This window comes from Nuphar pumila, chromosome 10 (genome assembly GCF_984573655.1).
Source record: "Nuphar pumila chromosome 10, dmNupPumi1.hap1.1, whole genome shotgun sequence".
NCBI lineage: Eukaryota > Viridiplantae > Streptophyta > Magnoliopsida > Nymphaeales > Nymphaeaceae > Nuphar > Nuphar pumila.
In genome coordinates this window covers 57535882-57559217 of record NC_143258.1, presented here as the reverse complement: position 1 = coordinate 57559217, position 23336 = coordinate 57535882, and positions in this window count along the sequence as shown.

Genomic DNA, 23336 nt, shown 5'->3' with positions numbered 1-23336 from the left:
ATTGTTACGACAATGAAGCCATACATGATACTTCAAGTACAAGGTTTTGATGATGAGCAAGTGGAATCAACTGCATTTCAGCTAAGGCTATGAAGAAATTGAAGAATTCAGTGAAGAATCTTTGAAGACTAGTGTGCAAATGTTTAATTCATTAAAAGTCTTAGATTCTTGTAAGAGCCTTACTTAGAGTGCATATTTAGGTTGCATTTCACCTTAAAAGTCTTTAGAAAAACTTTTCTAAAAAGAACACTCATGAAAATCTTTTTTGAAAACTCTTTTCTTAAATTTTCATGTTTATTAGTCGACCAATAGTCTTATCAGTCGACTAATCCTTTCGCGCCATATTTTCTAAAAAGTCATTTTTGTCAAATTAGTCGACCGAAGGTTTTATCAATCGACTGGACAGAATGTCTATTTTCTGGAAAATTAGCAGCAGTCGACTAATGGTTTTATCAGTCGACTAAACAGAACATGTGTTTTCTGAAAATTTAGCAGCAGTCGACTAATGCTTTTTATCAGTCGACCGAACAGAATGTTTGTTTTTCAGAAGATTTTAGCAGCAGTCGACTAAAAGATTTTTCAGTCTACTGATGATATTATCAGTCGACTAACTTTTCTCAAGTCGACTAAGTTTCAAAAGTTCATATTTTCAAACTGCTCGATTAACAGATCAGTCGACCGACGATAACGGTCAGTCTACTAATAACTAACTATTAGTCGACTAACTGATGTTTCAGTCGACTAATTTTGCCATTTTCCTGAAACTTCAAAAAGGCGTGTCTTTCCATTTTTCAAACGTTTTGATCGTTCGAAATGGACAGTTTTGACACCCTTTCATACTCTCAACGTATGAAAACTTTCAACTATAAATATGAGTGCATTCTACACTAAAAAACAATCAAATTCAATAGAATTATATTGAATTACTTCTTGCTTTTCACTCCTATTCATTCAAGTATTTGTTTTCTCACTCACGTGATATTTTTACTTCAGTTTTTCACTCAAATCACTTTGAGAGATAGTGAATTCATGAGTAGAGTGTTTCAACAACCTCAAAAGCCAATTGCATCTCATTTGCATTCAAAAGGAAGGCTCATAGGTTGTATTGTAAGTTGTTATTTCTTTTCTGTAAAAAGAAGGACTCCTTGGTGTAAAGGAGTTGTTTGCTTTCAGTAGGTTTGTTATTGAAAGTGGGACCAGTTATGGTCTGTGTGATCTTGTAGTTTACAAGGTTGATAGTGGATAATCTCAAGCGGGTTTTGCTTGGGGACTGGATGTAGGTCGGGTTAGACCGAACCAGGATAAAATCTTGTGTTATTTGTGTGTTTGCTTTGAGATTTGCAAAATCATTCTATATTCCGCAGAAAATTTTAAAAGCACTATTCACCCCCCTCTAGTGCTCGTTGCCTCGATCCTAGTGCACTTTCATCAACTTTTGTTGGTCAGGTATTTCAAACGTTCTAGCTTTCGCTGGTCAGGTATTTCCAAAAGATCAACACTCATTGGTCATGTATTTTCAAACGTTCCAGCATTTTGCTGGTCAAGTATTTCAAACGTTCTAGCTCTTGCTGGTCATGTATTCCAAACGTTCCAAGCCTTCGCTGGTCAGGTATTTCCAAAAGATCCAACACTCGTTGGTCATGTATTTCAAACATTCCAGCTTTGCTGGTCAGGTATTTCAAACGTTCCAGCTTTTGCTGGTCAGGTATTTCAAACATTCTAGTTTTCCTGGTCATGTATTTCAAAGGTTCCAGCTTTTGCTGGTCATGTATTTCCAAAATCAAAAGATTGCAACTCAAGATCTCATCAAAATCTATATTGAGTGATTATTTCACAAAGAGTTCATGAAAACTTTGCCAATTTGCTAAAAGCATTTGTTGATTCTAAATATTCTTACTACACAAAAACAATTTTCTCAGATTACCTCCAGTATTTCCTTCCAAAAAGGTGAAACTTTTTGCGAAAAAGAGGTAAAATTCAAATCTTCTCCTGTTGATCAACCAAAAGGATGTAAGAAATGTCCTCGATATGATTTGTGAAAGAAATATTCAATGATGTTGAAAAGCCAGAAGTGATTTGTTATTGATCATCGCTATAACGCATGTTTTAAAATGACTTTCTGGCAGTCAGGCAGTGGAAATATCTCGAGCGATAAAAAGAATCCACTTAACCCATATCTTCTCATTCATTTAAAGCTGTAATCAAATATCCGCAAAAGGAATCTCTCAACTGTCGTCAAGATGAAGACGAATATGCGAGCAGACCCCCGGGGCCAAAGAAGATTTGGATCATCTCCGAGATGAAGGAGTTTGTGAAGAATCCTTCTAGGGAAAGTTCAGATCACCGTCGAGATGAAGGTGAGTGCGATGAACCTACCGACAAACCCTAAAAGATATTTGATTCCTGCTACATTTAAAAGACCTTTTGAGTCAATATCATCAATAGAATCCCTGAGATAAAAGAAGGATCAAAACATCTCCAAGATGAAGGAGTTTGTGACGTACCCTTCCCTGAAAAAGAGAGAAAAGTCAGGACATCCAAATGAAGGATGATGTGAAAAACTGAGAAAGCCCAATGACTCAAAAAGAGTGCAAAAAGATCATCGTGGGAAAAACACCCGGATATCAAACTGCCAAAGTTGCCAGAAGTCATCTTTTTCTCATGCAAAATTCCTTTATCAATATTTTTTCATTACTTGCTTTTATAAAATTAAGAATATTTCTTCTATTCTCATATCAAGAAAATGGATAGCTTCCTTGAAGAAAATCATCAGCGCTAAAAATTTGAATCTGACTCTTAGAATTGAGGAGTTAACCTCATTTGGGGGAAATACTCTAGGTAAAAGAGGAAATATCTTTGCACATACGTGCACATTTCCAAGCATTTTAATCTACTACGATTTTATCTTATTGGCAAAATTTTCTAGCTATTCCAAGAATGAAGTAAACATTCAATATCCATTTTGATGCAACCTAGCATTGTTTATATTTCCCAAAAAGAATTGCCTCTGAAGGAAGTATCTCTTCCTGTCCCATCATGGCTTTCTTATTAAAAGAAATCCGTATGGACGACCCACTCAGGATAAGGGTCAAACCTGAACCATCTGCGAAAGATCATTTGATTTCAAAAGCTATTTCAGTCTCAGCAATGAGACGCCCAATTTCTTCCCTTTTTCAAAGCTTTAGGGAACCCTATATTTCTTCTTTCGCAAAAACCCCTTTCGGATTTGTTCATCCAAATTCCGAAGGTCCCATCATGCTTTCTCCATTTTTGAGAAACCTGTATGGTAGATTTCTCCCACTCATGATAAGGGTCAAACCTGAACCTTCTGCGAAAGATCATTTGATTTCAAAAGCTATTTCAGTCTCAGCAATGAGACGCCCAATTTCTTCCCATTTTCAAAGCTTTAGGGAACCCTATATTTCTCCTTTCGCAAAAACCCCTTTCGGATTTGTTCGTCCAAATTCCGAAGGTCCCATCATGCTTTCTCTATTTTTGAGAAACCTATATGGTAGATTTCCCCCACTCAGGATAAGGGTCAAACCTGAACCTTCTGCGAAAGATCATTTGATTTCAAAAGCTATTTCAGTCTCAGCAATGAGACGCCCAATTTCTTCCCCTTCTCAAAGCTTTAGGGAACCCTATATTTCTCCTTTCGCAAAAACCCCTTTCGGATTTGTTCGTCCAAATTCCGAAGGTCCCATCAAGCTTTCTCCATTTTTGGAAAACCTGTATGGTAGATTTCCCCCACTCAGGATAAGGGTCAAACCTGAACCTTCTGCGAGAGGTCATTTACTTCAAAAGCTATTTCAGTCTCAGCAATGAGACGCCCAATTTGTTCCCCTTTTCAAAGCTTTAGGGAACCCTATATTTTCCTCTCATAAAATCTCTTTCGGATTTGTTCATCCAAATTTCGAAGGTCCCATTATGGTTTCTCCATTTGAGAAACCCGTATGGTAGATTTCCTATTCAGGTTAAGAGTTAACTCGGAACCTCTTTTCGCGAGGTATCTTCCTTGCAGGTTTGGGTTAAACCTGAGTCTCGTTCCTACAAAATTCCTCATTTTGACAAGATATTTTCTTCCAGTCCCATCATAGTTCTTCCTATCGAGAAATTCATGCTTCATATATCCATCCAAGATAGGATCCTATTTGAGCTTCATTTCACGAGACATTTTTCAAAAATGTCCCATCAAGGTTCTCATGTATTCCTTTCCTCATTCAGTTCATTTTTTATATATCCTCGTCCCATCCAGGTTAAGGGCTAAACCTGAATCGTTCCAAAAAGAGTATCTTGTCTCACCCATGAGACTTGGTCAAAAATTTTATTTCCACCATTTCGGGATTCTCACCCAAAGTCCCATCACGATTTCCTCATTCTCTACTCAATCATATCATTTTCGAGGATTTCATCCCCCCAAAACCATTCAGGATAAGGTTCTAAGCCTGAGAAGCCATATTTTCAAAGTTAATTCTTCCACACCCAGTTCAGATCTGCTGACTGGGGCATTTTTAAAATTTGGAGTGTTGTTTTTGCCACTAAGCTCGGCTTTCAACCGGCTTAGTAGCAAAGAGGGGCATCTGTGAACACCCCAAATTTTTCAAAATTTTGTAAAATGACCCTTTTGCCCCCAACCCCGTTTTTTGAGAAAATCAAGTCATTCTTCAGATTTTCTGAACTAAATTCCATATTGGTATATTCAAAATTAATTCTGGATCCGAATCCAGTACTTTAAATCCATATTTTCTCAAAATCCGGATCCAAACCCGTTTCTGAAGAAATTCTCTCAAAATAGCTTTTAAATTCTCAGAAAAATTCCCTTTGTAAATATTTTGGCAAAAACACAATTTTTTTTTTTTAATCTTTGGTTTCTCGTAAACTTTAGGATTTTATTCTAAAAATACAAAAAATGAAAAATAACATAAAAAACCAAAAAAATGGAAAAATTTCGAGAAAAATGAATGAGTTTAAACTTTAAAAAAAAAAAAATCAAATTTTGCTAAAAACCTCGGGACCCCTTTTTGTAAAAACTTGAAAATCAAAGGGGGGGTCTTTTGCAAAACCCTCTTTTAGGGTTTTCCTTAGTAAGGAAGAATAGGAAAAAGAGCCGCCCCCTCCATTCTCTCTTCAACTCTCTCCATCGTCTTCCCCCTCTTCCGCCCATCCTCCTCAGGGCTCTCCTCTACCCTCCATCACCAACAGACTCACGAACCTTCCTCTCCTTCCTTAAAAGGAGGCACGCAGGGCTCCTTCAACCCATCCGCCTTCACCCTCTTATGTGCTCATACCTCTTCTTCATCTCTTCTTCGATTCCCCCTTTCTCTTCTTCCCCTTCTTGTTTTATTCTTCTTGTTAATCTCTTCCTTTGATTTCTCTCAACCGGCTGGAGGAAACCGGCCCTTCCTGCAGCAATAAGCAGGAGCATTACACCTTCCCCCTCAATCAAAGTCGAAGCCACGCGAGCTAGAAGAAATTAGCTGCCCCTGCAAGAATCTCAAGCGACTGGATCACGCTTCTTTCTTGACTTTCTGAAGGAAGTTATACGATAGAACTCCAGCTTTCTCTTGGCTTCCCAGAATTAGCCAAAGAGAGAGAATCATTCCGGCAGTAGGATTAAGGTAAGTAGAAACATCTTCTTCTGTACTATTACCTTTATTACCGCATCTTCCCCAAACCTTCATAGATAACTGACGATGCTTCGCAATAGCATCGCCGGTTCATCTGGTTTTGATTCTTTCTTTTCCTTTTAATTTTTTATTTTAGCATTTACTTTATCTCCAACTTCATTTTCCTCTTCTTCTTCCTTTCCCTCTCATTTTTCTATTTTCCTGTTTTTAACCATATCAAGGCATCCCTGTAGCATCAATTTGCTTATAGCAAATTCGAACTACAGACATGCGATAGCAGGGTAATGATTCCATCATTCCAACATTTTGTTTTCTTTTGGTAATTTCTTTGATATTCACGATTCCAATGTGGGTTCATTTCCTATTCCTGTGGTTTATCTTACAATCATCCTTAGATAATACTGTTTCTGTATATCGTTCGAAGGGTTCATTTCCTGTGTAGCGGTATTTCATCTACATTCATCATAAATATATATATATATATATATATATATATATATATATATATAAAATGAATGTTTTCGTTCACTTGTTTTCTATCAATCCATTGCATTAGCTAACTTCCCTGTGTCCTTTATGTTTTAAGCATAATGGTTTTGCTTTCCCTTTTGTTATTTTCAGCTTTGTATAGTATCACATTGATCATTTGCGGTCTTATCGTACAATATTGCTCCTAGACCCATTGGAGCATCTTCAATTTTGATGTTATCTTATCGTTTTTTTTTTGTGGGCTTATCGTGAAGCCCGGTTTACAATATTATCTGTCATAAGAGCCTTAATCTGTTGAAAGTGACTATTAGAACCGACAAGAAGGTAGATTTGGTTGTTTGTTGCGTGAAACCAATTTGAAGTGCTTGTGGAGATACTTGGGGTATTGTTGCTTCATTTCATTCCTTTGAAAAGATTGGAGGTTATTTCTCTATGACGTGTGATTTCTTCATTTTTTTTTTTTGGAAAGGGGTTAAGTGATTTCCCCATGGTTAGTCTCTCTCTCCTTTCATGTTCATGCTGGTTTTATTTGCATTGAATGGGTGTGTTTATGAAGGGTAGTATGCTGTTCAGTTTATGAGGGATTATTAAAATATAGGTCAGGCTGTATATCCATTCTTTTGAACTCATTTTTTTCGCCTGTTACCTTTTGGGTTTCTTAGAATCTCATGATGCATGGATTGTCTCGGGTCATATTTGGTATTGCAATGCTGTGAGAATTAAGACCTTTTCTTTCATTCATGTTGTTTAAAGGACTATGTAAGTCACACTAACTGATGTAATGATTTTGGTTAATTGATAAAAAAAAAGGAAAAGGAAAACGCAGATTCTGCTTCTTTGTCATAAACCTCCAGCCAGTTTATTCTTAATGTACATCCATTTTCTTGTGTTTGACATTACCTCCAATTATAATGATTTTAGCTTTTTGATTATGTGATTTGTTTCATCTATTATCGTGAGTCAGTTTCTATCCATTTTCCCTCTGTAATTTTATCTTCATGTCTTCTGTTTTTGCTACCATCATGCTGAAACCAACTTTGGCTTCATCTCTTGATTTTGTGAATTGGGCTCACAATCCCATCTGAATTAATTTTACGCATGAATTTGCAGTCATGTGAAAATTACTTATATGTGCCATGTGAATAAAAGATTCACATTGAACAGGGGTTTCCTTGCTCTATACCTAATCACCTGAACATTGTGGCACTATTTTTGGCATATCTGATATTGCTTTCTCTCCTGCTTATTTTCCATAACAGTAAGTATATGTCCTCAGTTGGGTTTAACATGTGCTGATTCTTGTTTAACAAACCATTTATCATTTGTGTCGATAGCCATTCATGGCCGATGTTGGCAAAGGGAATTTAATTTGTTAAAACCAGGTGCTAGAATCAATCTTCTTCCTCCATTATGATAAAAGCTACAATAGATCTCGTGTGTTATCATAGCCAGGTATATCAAGCCAATGCATTTTATTAACAGGGTATATATGTATGCCCACAGGTAAGGTGACTGAGTTCTTTTATTTTGTGCTTCTTATAACAGTTACTTGATCCAACTTCCTCAAATTTTTTTTTTTTTATTAATTTGTACTAGCTTATTGTGAAATGATATCATTCTCTGCTGATTTATCATTTGTGTATCACTGGTATACTTACATCTCCTCTATGGCATAACATCAACTCTCCATTTATCAGGTTTCATTGGCATAAAATTGTGTCCATCCTGTCTCCAAGTCCAGCGAATGGAGGTAACAATTCTGTTGATTGGATGTCTTGAACTGAGCTCAATATCGAATTGTGAGAAATAGCATCTCTTGTTTCATCCATCATTGTATATCGATATAGCCTCACCTTTTTTTTAGATTCTCAAAAGTAGAGATTGTTCATATCTTCGCATATGCACATACCATATACCAGCTTCTTTTCAGTTTAATCTTGATAATTAATGATTTCCCCATGAAATACTGATGTAAGACTTATCTTTGCCTTGAATTTCCTAATATCCTGTGTTATCCCTTGAATCTTAAGGCATCGTGTTGTGTCTCATGATCATTTTGATTGCCTATGTGTCAAGTTACCTGATTATGTATATTGGGTTATGAAATCAGAGGTATGCCCTACAACAGAGGGAATGTGTTGCAATTCATTATTATAATGTTGAAGTCATTTGGTCTGGCATATGATGATATAGTATGTTTTATAATAGTGCACCTGAGAGCACCAGTCAAAACCTGCAAGCACATAAAGGTGTTGTTCCCGAGGAAAGCGATCCCCGAAATGGCATTAAAATAAGCAATTAAAGTGGTAGAGAAAAAAAATTATTGGATCTCCTGAGTGGATCCTCATATTTTCATAAGCCTTCATTTGTGCTTCATGATCAACTCCATCTCTCCTGCTCGTGTTCCCTGTTATATAGCATCACCACATGTCTAGATGATATTGACAAATTAAAGCCTGAAAGTGCCAAAGATTTGGAAAGTAAAAGTGTGAAGGAGATGAATAGTAGTGATAATGTGGAGCAAAATTGCGATCAGGCTGACTCTATCGAAGTTAAAATTGATGCAAGAGTGGGTGAATCAGCAGTGGTTAATGAGAATGAAATTGGAAAGGAGGAAACATCAGAGAAAAAAGCTATGGTGGATCAGCAGCACGATACATCAACACGGGGTGAGAAATTTTCCCTTACTCCAGCCCAAGAAACAGAACAGGTCTTAGCAAAGTCTGCTGGAGCAGATGCTCCTATGGTGTCTGCTTCTGCCACAGAACCATCTGGTTTAGATTGTATTGCACTGGCTGATCCAGTGTCAAAGGTTAATTTGGATTTGAATGAAGGATTTCCTACTGATGATGGTAATCAAGATGAGCCAGTACCAGTAGCAACTGTATCTGTCACTTCTACTGCCATACATCGACCCAGTCTTGTGCCTTTTTCTGTTTCTACAATATCAAGTGGTATATCAGTTTCAATTACTGTAGCTGCGGCTGCAACATACTCCAGCCATTTGCTGCGCAACCATAACAGCCCCTGCTATATATTTTGATAAGCAAGGCTCCAGCCACTTTGTCTTCAACCCTTACAACAGCAGGTCCACCCTGCTGTAAGTCATACCCTGTATGCTGCTACAACTACATATCACGATATTTTCATGGCACATTCATGACACTCTTCAGCGCACACCACCTCACTGCATGCTTTCATTATGGACCATGTTTATGCCCACCTTGTATATCAGTCATAATGTAATTTTTTTATCCCCTGCAACATTTACTTGCACCTAAAAACCTTCTTTAGTTCACTGTTACCACAACACTTTCATGTGCATCTTATCTTTTGCCAATATACAATACCTTCATAATTGGTCTTGATAACTTGTAGCAGCTCACAGGCGGCGGCAATTCTTTGATAAATCGTGAGTTGCTTCTTATTAAGCATGTACATTTTTTTTTAGCTTAATACATGACATGTTTGTTTCTATCAATATAATGTATCAAATATACATCTCTGTGTTGCTCATTAGTATAATCGTTGCACATGCATTTTCACTTTGTTTTTTTTTAGGTGTCATCATATTACAATCTTTCAATATGACTTCTTTTCCATCTTCATATTCTGCTGGGTGTTAACTTTGTTTTTAGGAAATCTGTGAGGTTATCCTCCTTCTGAGATTAGAAAGCCTGTAAATTGCAATTTCATTCAGAATTTGTAAAAATCAGATGGTAATGAGAATTCTTCCTGTTTTAGATAGAATGAATAAGCATTGTAAACATCATGAATTACTTGTTTTCATGCGTTTTTTGCCTTTATTTCTCAAAATTCTCACCAATGGTGAAACACGAATGGCACGTGCACCATTTCGTAAGAGGTAAGTTAATCCTAAGTTGATGATTTATATCAACGGCCATAGTCAGGATGTAAACAAAACTTAGTATTTTTAACTTTTATAAAATAACACTGGATCCACAGTGGATCCTTTTCAAAAATCATCATATTTTCAAATATTTATTTCTTTTATTAGAGTCTAACTTAAAATTGGCTCAAGATATATACCAATGGCCATAGTCAGGGTATATTGAGAGTTAATTTCATTTTAAACTCTATAAGAGCACAAAAATATGTTTTATTCTTCACCTGAATTTAAATATAGATTATTATAAAATACATTCATTGACCATAGCCAAGGATGTATTATATTTTCAATCTTATTTCAATTCATTTAAAGAATGAAATATGATTTTCAAATCCAATTTCAAAATTATTTAAATTCATTCATCATTTAGGATAGAATTACATCATATTTTCAAAATTTCTTTTCAAAAACCCAAGTGATTTTGAATATCTTCTCTTCAATTCCTATTTCAAATTATCAATTCTATCTCATTTCTTAGATCCGAAACTTCGAAATCAAATTCAAAGTTTAAAATTCAACTTGATTCATTTTATAAAATCCAAATTCAAGTTCAAAGTTCAATTTGACTTTAAAATTCATTCTCAAAAATCAATTTTGAAATTCCAAAAATCCAAAGTTAGGTCCTAATCTCAACTTGGATTCAGATTTCCAAGTATCAATCTCCACTTTTTTGATCTCAGACTTCAAATCCAAAATCCATCCTTGGATCCATTTTTCCAAGTATGAATCTAACTTCACTTTGGATCTCAGATTTCAGATCCAAAATCCATTCTAAGATCCAGAATCCAACTTCACTGTGGATCTCAGACTTCAGATCCAAAATCCATCTTAGGGTCCAGAGTCCGACTCTACATTGGATCTCAGACTCCAGATCCAATTCCATTCAAAATTTCTGATCCAAAATCCATCTTGATTCCAATTCTCAAATCTAATTCCATTTTCATCTCAGATTTCAAATCCAAAATCCTATTTCCGGGTTCTAAATCCAAAATTCAACTTTGAACTCTATTTAGAATCCAGACTTTGGATTCAGATGCCATCTTGAAATTCCAACTTTCAAATCAATTCTATTTCTCAATTCACTTTAGATTTCCCACATTTCCTTCTGATTTCGAAGCTTCAAAGTTAGAATTCAATTCAATTTTCAAACATTCATCCAAATTCAAAATTCTAAATTCAAAGTCCATTTATGACTTTGAAATTTCCTTTCTTCTCCTTTTTATCTCAAATTCAAAATCATTCCTTTCGAAATCCAGATTTATTTTTCCAAGCTCTGATTATTTCAAAAACTTAGAACTTTAAAATCTTAAAGTGCTAAATTAGAAACCATTTCTTCACTCTCTTATCAGATTCATCTCAAAAACACTTAAAAAATTTCAAATCATTTTCAAAAAGAGCATACATCTTTGCATTCGCACAAGCATGATTCTTTGTGCATTTAGACTTAGGATAAATTGTTAGAAAATTTTTAAGCAAAGCAAAAGGCATAAATTCGATCCTTGGTTTGATTACCCCTGGTAAAGGCACCAGGAACGGTCGAACCTCGTACCGACAAGCAAATCCCGTCTCCCAGTTTTCCCGTAAATATTCCAAAAACGGAGGCGAGTCATTTTCTCAAATATTTTTAAAAATTAAGGTCAAGTGAGACCCCCGCAAAAGAGTTCCTCTTCTCTTCTTTTCTTTTCTTTTCTCTTCTTTCCTTTTTTCTGTCTTTTATTTTTCTCCCTTCAAAAAGGGGGAAATAGAGGTTGGAAAGCAAAAGAGAAGGAAGAGAGAGAATATTTCAAGAGAGGAAAAATTTTGCGATGATCACACCAGTGCTCGTGCTGGTACACCTAGCACTCGTGCTAGTGTTTGGCTGACTGATCAGTTAGCCCTCTCGGTCCAGTCTTTGTACTAACCAATCATCAATTCAAGCTCTAAATTCTCAATTTCAAACTTCGGGTTATCATTTTGTCAGAAATTCAAATCTTGTTCTCTTGTAAAGGACCCTCTTCAGGGAGAGTTCGAGGGACATCGTTCCTTTTCGCATGCAACCATCATTCGTTCGCAAGAACCCTCTTCCAGGGAGAGTTTGAAGGGACTCGTTTTCTTTGTGAACAGTTTGCAAAACAACAACCAACTTTACACAAAAGAACCCTTTTTCCAGAGAGAGCTTCGACGGAAGCTCGTTTCTTTTATGGCCCTGTTATCGTCGCAAATTTTTTCCCGTCTTCCCTTCCTTGCGGAAGAGAGGGGGAAATTCTTTCGCGATTCAAACTTGACAGGATTTTGGAAATTATTTTAAAATACTCGCCTCCGTTTTGAAAATTTGCGGGAAAATCCATGGGATGGGGCTCGACCTGTCAGTACGAGGTTCGACCGTTCCTGCCGCCTTTAACAGGGGTAATCGAACCAAGGACCAAAATTGTGCTTGACTTAGTAAAATCATTGAAATTGTGTTCTATCCTAAATGCACAAAGAATTCAAGCATGTGCTATGAGAATTTTGGAAAATGTAAATTGGAAAATATGATGTATGATTAGAAAATATTTGGAGTTGAAAAGCATTTCTCAGGAAAAAGATGGAAATCAATCACTCAGAAAAACTCAGACGAAGAAGGTTTGAAATCTCGAGAAAGTTTATAAAGAGTTGGAAAATCTTAAAGAAGTGAGAATCTCGAGAAAATCTTGAGAAAGTTTAGAAATACTTAGAAAACCATGAAGAAATGAGAATCTCAGAAAAAGTTTGAGAAAGTTTAGAAAGGCTTAGAAAACCATGAAGAAATGAGAATCTCGGGAAAATTTTGAGAAAGTTATAAAAACTTGGAAAACTATGAAGAAATGATAATCTCGGGAAAACTGTAGGAATTCTTGAGAAAAGATGAACATTTGAAAAAGGAAAGCACTTGTTGGGAAAACTCAGACTTTGAGAATTTTCTTAAGAAAATGATAGAAAATTTATAGGAAAAATTCATTGGAGAAGGAAATTTAGAACTTAGGAAATTGAAATCCTGAGAATCTTGTCTTTGAAATGTCTGAAAATCAACTGTGATTCTTAAGAAAGATGAGAAATTCCTTTTGAAAAGAATCTTAAGAAAATAACATTTCCAAGAAAAATCATAGGAAAACTTTGATTTGGAAAATCCAACTCCGAATATCATCATAGTTTCTTGAGAAATCGATTCCATGAAGTGAAAATCTTTTGAGAAAATCATGAGAAAAATGAATGATGCAGATGATTTGAATAAATGAAGGCACTTTGAACAGCTTTCTGAAAAAATTGTTGAAAAAATGTGGATTAAGCCAAAGTAAATCCTTCACATATTCTGACTGTGGCCATGAATATATTCAGGGTTTATTTGAGTTAATTCACAATATTTTGAAAACATTGGAAATATGCGGTGCATCTTCAAGATAGCCTAAGAGTGTAGGCTGAATGTGACTGGTAGAGAGATGATAAAGTAAATGTAAAAATTTTGTAAAGAGATTTAAAATCTTTTGCAAAAAGTTTTGAGATAAAATCTTTAAAATCAATATCCAAATATCCAGATCGTTTTTCTTGAGAAAATTTTTGTAATTCAAAGTCCTGGGGATAAAATGGGAAAATTTGGTAATTTTGAATACCCAGGGTTTTAAAAATCAATTTGAAAAAGTTTAAAAATCAAATCTGGATTGACAATTTTGAAAATCAGGAGTTCTGGATCTCAAAATGACATGCTGTGCAGTGAAATGATGCAAAGTGTTCATGCAATGCGATGCAAAGACATGTTTCAGTGAAATGTCATTCTGAGCTTAGACTTGGAAATTCTAACTTTTTGTCCAGAAAGAGGATTTTGAAATTTTGCAATTTGAAGATGTCTCTGAACCTAAATATAGAAATTTTGAGGCTCAAGAATGAATTTTAGGACTTTTTGCAAGGTTCAATCTTGGAAAATGACCATTTTGCCCTTCATGGGTTCCGGAGAACCGAAATGGGGTGATTGAGGGCAATGTCAGGGAGGTGAGTGAAAATTTGGGGTGTTTACAGATGCCCCTCTTTGCTACTAAGCCGGCTTATGGCCGAGCTTAGTGGCAAAGAAAACACACCAAATTTGGGCTATATATAAAAAAAAATGCCCCAGTTAGAAGGATCTGACTGGGTATGAAAAAAATTAGCCCGAGCAAGATGGTAGATATGAAATGGAGAATAAAGAGAAAATAGATTTGCTCTGTGAGAGCGAAGTTCAGGTTTTTGCCCTTAACCTGGATGGGACAGAAAATGCTTCGTATGACACGAAGCTCAAGTTTTAACCCTTAACCTGATCGGGCGGAAAATGGAATACTTCATTGAAGGAGGCTCAGGTTTATACCCTTATCCTGATCGGGCGGAGAATGGATGGAATCCTCGAAAGAAGAGACCATGATGGAACCTTCGGATTTTGCACAATAAATCCGACAGGGATTTTGCAAAAGGAAGGAAAATGGGGTCCCTAAAGCTTGAAAAAGGGATTGATTTTGGGCGTCTCATTGCTGAGACTAAATAGCTTTTGAAATTGCCTTTTGCGAGAAAATGATTGGTGGTTCGACTTCGAACCGAAATGGGACTGTCTATGGTGGGACAGTGGGGACACAGGGAAGTGTGCAATCTGAGAGTGCATGCTCTCAAAGAAGGGAAGGAATCAAGTCCTTAGGAGGGATTTAAAATTGGTGTCAGGATGTATCAAAAACGGACATCAAGCTCTCACTTCACGTCAGGATAGCTAGAAAATATTGTCAAAATGTTGGAAATTCTGCTGTTGATTCAAAATTTTTGAAAATGTTGCACATTGCTGCCAAGATATTCTTTCTTTTCTACCTGAAGCATTACCTCCGAACGAGATTGACTTCATAGGATCGAGATTGGAAACCCAAATTACTTGCAATTGACCTTTTTCAAGGAAGCTATCAATTTCCTTGATATGAACAAGAAAGAGAATTTGAAATTATGAAAGCAGTTGATGAAAGAATATTGATAATAGAATTTCACCAATTTAAAGAGGATTCTTGATAAATTTGGCAGTTTGATATCCTGGGAGCTTCTCTCATGATAATCTTGCTGCACTCTTTTGGCTCTTTTGGGTTTTTGCTACAGTCTCCTTCATTTTGGAGATGTTCTGACTTTTTCCCTCTCTCTTTTTCCTCTCTTACTCTCTTTTGGGAAGGGTACGTCACAAACTCCTTCAACTTGGAGATGTTTCGATCCTTCTTTGAAGATATTGGCTCATGGGCTGTGAGATCCTTGGATGATAGCTGAAATTAAATATCTTTTAGGGATTGTCGAGAGGTTCATCACATCTGCCTTCATCTCGACAGTGCTTTGGACTTTCCCTGGAAGGATCCGTCACAAACTCCGTCATCTTGGAGATGTTTCGAATCTTCTTTGGCCCCGGGGCGTACTCGCCTAATTCGCCTTCATCTTGATGACAGGTGAGAAATCCCTTTTGCGGATATTCAATTGCAGCTTGAGGAGACAGGGCTTGGGTGAATGCTCTCTTTTCTAGCGCTCAGGATATTTCCACTGCCTCGTTTTACAAGAATAATCTTTAAAGATGTGCCATTTGACTGCGATCAATATCAATCATCTATGGCTTTTCAATAACATTGAATCTTCTTTTCCGGCCATATCGAGGATTTATCCTTCATCCTTTTGGTTGGCCAATAGAAAGAATTTGAAATTTGAATCTCTTCTTACAAAAGCTTCACTCTCTTGGGAGTAATGCTGAAGGTAGACTGAGATAAAGATTTGTGCCGTAAAGATTCTGAAATCAACAAATAATTGATTTGACAAATTGATAAAATTTTCTTGAATCCTTGGTGAAAGTGAGTATTTGAAATCTGGCTCAATACATCCGTAACGAAAATTTTCCTCTTTTTTTCCCCAAAAAGAGAGACTCAGGCTTAGCCCTTACCTGAATGGGAAATGGGAGATACTCCTCTCTTCCCTAAAGAGGAGGTGTTTGCAAAACGAACTTTCGAACAGAAATTAAGCTTTTGTCAAAGCTCCCTAAGATTAGGCTTCTTTTATGGAAAGGGGGCCTATAAATAGTGAGGTCTGAAAATTAGGTCATGAAAGGAACGAGTCCATCACACTCTCCCTAAAGAGGGTCCTCCATGACGAAAATGGCCTAGTATGAAATTGGGAGGTCACAAGAAAAGCGAATCTCCGTCGAGCCTCTCCCTGTCAAAGGGTTCCTTGTGTAAAATTGGAAATTGTTTTGCAAATGGTTCACAAAGACGCGAGTCCCTTCAAACTCTCCCTGAAAAAGGGGCTAAGTGAACGAATTGGATAGCATGCAAAAAGAACGAGCTCCCTCGAACTCTCCCTAAAAAGGGTCTTTCGCAAGAGAAATGGATTGAAATTGGATTTGCAATTGATTGACGCAAAGGTCGAAATTGGAAATTGGAAAATTGATTGTTTGGAAATTGGATGACCCGGAGGTCGAAATTGGATAATTGAATGACCTAACGGTCGAAATTGTGTGACCCGAAGGTCAGAATTGAGAATTGAGTGACCCGAAGGTCGAAAATTAGAAATTAAATGACCTGGAGGTCAAAATTGAGAATTTGGAATTGAGAATTGAGAATTGGAATTGAATTTGGAAATTAGGTGACCCAGGGGTCGGAATTGGAGAATTGCATGATCCAAAGATTTAAATTGGAAATTAGTGGGCAAAATATCAAATTTGAGCAATTGACAGACCCCGAGGATCGAAATGACTTGGATCAAGAAAGGAGAATGATGAATTCGAGTCAGGCTCGAATAAAATATAAGGATCACGAGTCGGAACTCGGATCAACAAAAGAAAATGAAGAGCTCGAGTCAGGACTCGAGTAAATAAAGAGATCTCAAGTCGGAACCCGGATCAACAAAAGAAAATGAAGTCTTGAATTAGAGCTTGGGATAAGACAAAGAGATCTCGAGTCGGAACTCGAATCAACAGAGAAAATGAAGAGCTCGAATAAAATAATGAGATCATGAGTCGGAACTCGGATCAACAAAGGAAAATGAAGAGCTCAAATCAGAGCTCAAACAAGATAATAAGATCACAAGTCAGAACTCGGATCAACAAAGGGAAATGAAGAGCTCAAATCAGAGCTCGAATGAAGAGATCTCGAGTCGGAACCCGGATCAATAGAAGAAAATGATTTGAATAAAAACCCGAGTCGGAACTCAGTTTTTCGAAAAGTTGGGATTTTGAAAATGTACCAGTTTAAACACTGGATTTTGAAATAATACTAGTTCGAGCACTGGGTTTTGGTTCAGTATTGGTGATTACCTTCCAATTTTGAATCATTAGGAATTGTGATGGGACTGTTTGTTGAAATCCCAATACTGACTGGATTGTTGTTAATGCAGTTGAATGCAAATGAATATGAATTGATGCACATGAATGCACAAGTGTGTGAAATGAGGAATTTGTTTATCCTGCCTGCATACAAAACAAAATTTTAAAAATGCCCCAGTGTAACTGGGAAAGAAAGTTGGATCATTATATGAAGGAAACGGGAAGATTACAAGAGGATCTAAATGTTTCAAGTGTAGAACTTTTTCAAGTGTCGAGCATTAATGTGATCTGGCAATTCTACCCCATCGGCGTTGATGAGCCGATATGAGTTGCGGGGTAATGCTTCTTTGATAACATAGGGACCTTCCCAATTTGGCGACCATTTGCCGCCTGGACGATGCTTGAGATATGCTGTGGATCGAAGTACTAAATCATTGACTTTGAATCTTCTTTCGATGACAGATTTCGCGTAATGCCTGGCCACTCTCTGGCGATAGGATTGAGCATGCTCTGCTGCTTTTAGCCTTCTCTCATCGAGCAAGTCTAATTGTACCAGTCGCTGCTGCTGGTATTGATCAAGTGGTAATTTGCAGAAGTGAAGCAAATTTCAAAGCGGGCTTTTGAACATGTAGCGGCAGTACTACTTCTGTTCCATATACCAATTCTGATGGAGTAGCATTCGTTGGGGTGCGAATGGTGGTCCGGTAGGCCCATAGTGCATCATGGATCTTCTCATGCCAATCGCGGCCTGTTTCCATAGTTCGCTCTAAGATACGAATTAAGATCTTGTTGGTGGCCTCTGCCTGACCATTCCTTTGAGGATAATATGGGGCAGAGAAATGATGATAAATCTTGAACTTTGAGCAGAATATCTTCATTCTTTCATTCTTGAAATGACTGTCATTGTCTGACACAATGTCATGCAGGATGCCGAAACGGCAAAGGATGTTCTTGTGAATGAAAGAGACCACATGTCGGCCTTCTACTGTGCGAAGAGTGATAGCTTCTACCCACTTGGTGAAATATTCTGTCGCGGCAAGGAAATATTTATGGCCATTTGAAGCTGAGGGAGTGATGGGACCTACGACATCGAAGGCCCACATAGAAAATGGCCATGGAGAGACAACAGACTGTAAATAAGTTGCCGGAGCATGAATAGAAGGTGCGTGTATCTGGCATTGCACACACTTCTTCACATAATGATAACAGTCTTGTTGCATAGTTTTCCAGTAGTAACCTGCTCTGATGATTTGCTTGACAAGGGTTTGGTAGCCAACGTGGCTGCCACAAATGCCTTCGTGTGCTTTTCGCACAACTTCTTTGGCTTCTTCTTCATCTAAACATCTGGAATACTCTGAGCTGAATCCACGATGATAAAGTACATTGGCCAAAATGAAGTATCGAGTAGACATACGCTGGATTGCTCGTTGCTCTTTCTTTGAGAGTTCTGGAGGAAATTCATTGGTTTCTATGAAAGTTTTGATGTTGAAATACCAAGGCTTCTTCCTTTGCTCAGCCTGGTTTACTTGTTCCGCTGGAAGGAAAGCAGGTTGGTCAAGTCTGTCAATTTCAAAAGAGCGACAAGATTCTCCATTTCTGAATGCCATAATGGAGCCTAAACTGGCTAGGCTATCGGCCACTTGATTAAAATCTCTCTTGATATGGAAGAGCTGAAATTCTTCAAACTTGTTGACAAGAGCTGAAACAATTTTCTGATAGGGGAATAACTTCTGATCTTTCACTTGCCATTCGGCTCGGACTTGATTGACAACGAGTAATGAGTCACCGTAGGCATGTACTCTCTTGACATTGAAGTCTAGTAGAATCTTTAGACCTTGAATCAGGGCTTCATATTCAGCCATGTTGTGGGTGCATTGAAAATCGAGCGTATAAGAGAAGGGAATCATTTCTTTCTCTGGAGTGATTAATAGAATTCCGATGCCTATTCCAGCCATATTCTTAGAACCATCGAAAAATAAATTCCAGACTGGAGATTGCTGGATATTGCAAATTTGCTCATCTGGGAAATCATCTTCGGCTTTCACTTCTTCTGCCAGAGGAAAATCCGCCAATTGATCTGCAATTGCTTGACCTTTGATTGATTGCTGCGAGACATATTCTAAGTCATACTGAATCAGTAAGACTTGCCATTTTGCGACTCGTCCGCTGAGGAAAGGCTGCTCTAAAATATACTTGAGAGGATTGAGTTTAGACAAAATTTTGACTTCAGATGCCAGTAGGTAGTGTCTTAGCTTCTGACACATCCATACCAGAGCTAGGCAGGTCTTCTCTATGTGAGAGTATTTCTTTTCATAGTCAATGAAAGTCTTACTCACATAATAAATGGCGTGCTCTATCAAGCTGCCTTCTTTGTACTGCGCCAAGAATCCACCGCATGCAACTTGATTGACTGAGATGTATAACAAAAGAGGTTTTCCCAATTCTGGCGGCTTCAAGATAGGAGGATTGAGAAGATATTTTTTGATTCGATCGAACGATTGCTGACATTCTGGTCCCCATTCGAACTTTACTCCTTTTCTGAGTAAGTGATTGAAAGGTTCACATCTCATCGCCAAGTTGGAAATAAATCGCCGGATTGATTGCATGCGTCCCTGAAGGCTACGCAACTCTTTGAGATTTTTCAGAGGTGACATATCAATGATAGCCTTGGCTTTGGCCGGGTCAACTTCAATTCTCTTTTTGCTGACCAGAAAACCCAACAGTTTGCCTGATTCAACTCCAAAGACACATTTTTGTGGGTTAAGCCTTAACTTGTAAAGAATGAGCCTTTTAAAGACTTGATCAAGCGCTTCAAGGTGATCTTCTTCTTCTTTAGATTTCACAAGGATATCGTCAACATACGCATCCATGATTTTGCGCATTTGCTCATGAAAGATAACGGCCATTGCCCGTTGATATGTTGCTCCAACATTCTTGAGCCCAAAAGGCATAACTGTATAACAGAAAGTACCCAAAGGCGTAGTGAAGGAAGTTTTTGACTGGTCACGGGCGGCCAACTTAATCTGATTATAGCCAGAATATCCGTCCATAAATGAGAACATGGCATGTCCTGCCGTGCTGTCAATCAGAAGATCAATGCTTGGAAGTGGATAATCATCCTTTGGAGTTGCCTTGTTGAGGTCTCTGAAGTCTATGCAAATCCTGACTTTGCCACTTTTCTTTCGGACAACGACGATATTGGCTAACCAATCTGGATAGTCAATAGGTCGGATAAATCCTACTTTGAGCAGATCTTCAAGTCCTTCTTTGACTTGTTGTTCTATTCTGGGATCCATTTTTCTCAGCTTTTGCTTAACTGGCTTTACATCTGGCTTCAAAACGAGTCGGTGTTCGACCAATTTGGGATCTAAGCCCGACATATCTTCATATGTCCATGCGAACACTTCTTCATGTTGCTTGAGAAAATTTGTAAGTCTTTCTTTCTCTTCCGGACTTAGACTGGTACCGATCTTGAGAATCTTGGGATATTCCTCTGAGCCGATATTGACATCTTCAGTAGGATCTTGTACTAGAGCAGATGGTTCATCTTGCTTCTGAACTGAGGCGAACTCTGGTAATTCCTGAAGAGACGGATCAAATTTTGCATAATCATCTAACTGTTTTGCAACCTTGCTATCTCCTGTGCTTGCTTTTACTCGGTGAATTGCTGCCGATTTCTGGAAAGCCTTTGGATTGATAACGAGTTTCTTGATTGTTCGGGAAGACATTTCTGAAATTTTAGATAAGAAATTGGATTCAGGAAAATCGTCCATCATACGACAAACCATCATTTAAAAGAATTATGCATAAAATGACATTAAGTTATGAAATAAGGATATAGAGATAAAGGAGACAGATGGCATCCAGATAGACAAAGAAACTTGACATTCTATTGATTTGACTTTGATAAAAGACATTGAGACATTTATTTTGAAAGGAATAGAAAGGAAAAACAATAATTGATTCTCAATATGCCCCTTTAACAAAAACAGTCTTCTTTGGTGAACTCCCGCTGCAAAACCCTAATCCTGCCCTGTGAGGACGATTCTTTTGGATCATTGGCTCGACACGACCATCTTCATTTTTGCCCAGTCCTTTGAAGGGTTGAAAACCATGCTTCAGAAGTAAATCAAATCCCTTTCTTGCTTTCATGAATTGTGGGAACAATGGATGATCTTTGACAATGTCGTAGCTGACACGACCTCCAATCTTGAAGAACTTGGGACCTCTACATCGGGTCATGGCTACAGTATGCAGGTATAATTCTGATGTTGCCTGGAGTATTTCCTGACTTTCTTTGAGACTGATTTCTTCACTCTCTCTGATGCTAGGAATATCTGCAATGAATGATGGTCGAGGAATCATAGGCTGTGGGAGTCTTTCTTTTGGGTCCTCTCCGAGCACTGTGGTAATCATTCCACCTTTGGACCATTTTACGCATTGATGCAAGGTGGAAGGCACTGCATTTGCATTATGAATCCACGTCCTTCCGAGCAACAGATTGTAGGTGGGTGGCACATTGACCACATGAAAAAGCACTGAATGCACTGAATAGTTAATAAACACTTCCAAGAATATCTTGCCTTTTGCCGTCTGACCATGGTTGTCAAATCCATAGATGGTGATGCGATCTGGAATATATTCTTCATCCTTGATCCCTAATGCCTTTGCGGTCATCTCGGGACATATGTTGAGGCTACTGCCTCCATCGACCAGTACATGCGGTACCGTCATTCCCCTTACTCGAACGACGATATAAAGAGCATTATTGTGAAAGGAATGAGGCTTTGGAAGGTCCTCATCCGAGAAAGTGATCGGCGCATTAGTCATGGCTGAATTCACAATTTGCGCCATGTCTTCTGGAGTGGTACTGGGCTTAACTTTGATCTTTCTGAGCAGATCATCCAGTACTTGTTGATGCTTGCAGGAACTCTTGGCCAAATCAAGAATGGAAACATTGGACAGAGCGGTCAGAGGCTTCTGACTTGAATTCTCCGGCTTGGGCTTGATGATTTGATTGAGAAAGTCAGGAAGTCCCTTTGACTTGGGGGATGACTTTACATGTGCTTCAGAAATTTTCATCTTGCCCAATGCTGAGATTAAATCCATCTTCTTAGAATCAGGAGTTGCTTGTCGTAGTACTGACACCTGGTGCTGAACCTGGAGATCTTGTGCAGAACACGGCTTGATGTGCTCATGCGGTAAGAATGGCTGTGCGGATACCACTGCTGTGGTGTGCGAAGGAAAAGGCTGCTTAAGAATGTCCATTTTTTCTTCTTCTTCTCCTTCTACCAATAAATTCTTGTCAATAAGATCCTGCACAATGTTCTTGAGAACGAAACAGTTCTCAGTGCTGTGTCCCACTGTTCTGTGGAACTTGCAGAATTGATCCTTCCATTTCCCCATAGGCACAGGGGGATCGGCCAATCTAGGCAACTTGACCATTTCTTTCGATAGCATATACTCAAGCACATCTTCGAGTGATTGATTGAGAGGAGTGAATTTTCGGTCATAGCTCCATCCTTCATGTTTAGCTTTTTCATGCAATTTTGGCCCTTGGTCTTGCTGAGAAGGCTTGCTGTATTGAGGAGCAGGCTTTATTTTCTGATCTCCTTTATTGTTGGAATTGCCTGCGCCGTAGCAGTAATCTTTCTTCTGCCCTTTGTATTGATTTCGGCTATTGTTGTTGTTGTTGGCAAAGAAGGTGAAGTGAGCTTTCTTCTTCTGCTCACCTTGGGGGTTACTTTTGGAAAAAGTGAAGCCTTCATAGACTCCATTCTCTACGCTCAGCTCGAGCCATTCTGCTCGCTCTGTTAATTCAATGAAGGTCCTGGACGGTGTAGTAGAGATTAATCCTCTTAATGGTTGAGAAAAATTGTTGAGGATTAATGACAAAGCGTGTCTTTCAGATATGGGATCTCTCATTTTGTTGCAGGCTGACCTCCATCTGTGAATGAAATCTCGTGCTTTTTCATTCTCATTCTGCCTCAGACTGCAGAGATGACTTAATGTCGAGAGTGCTTCT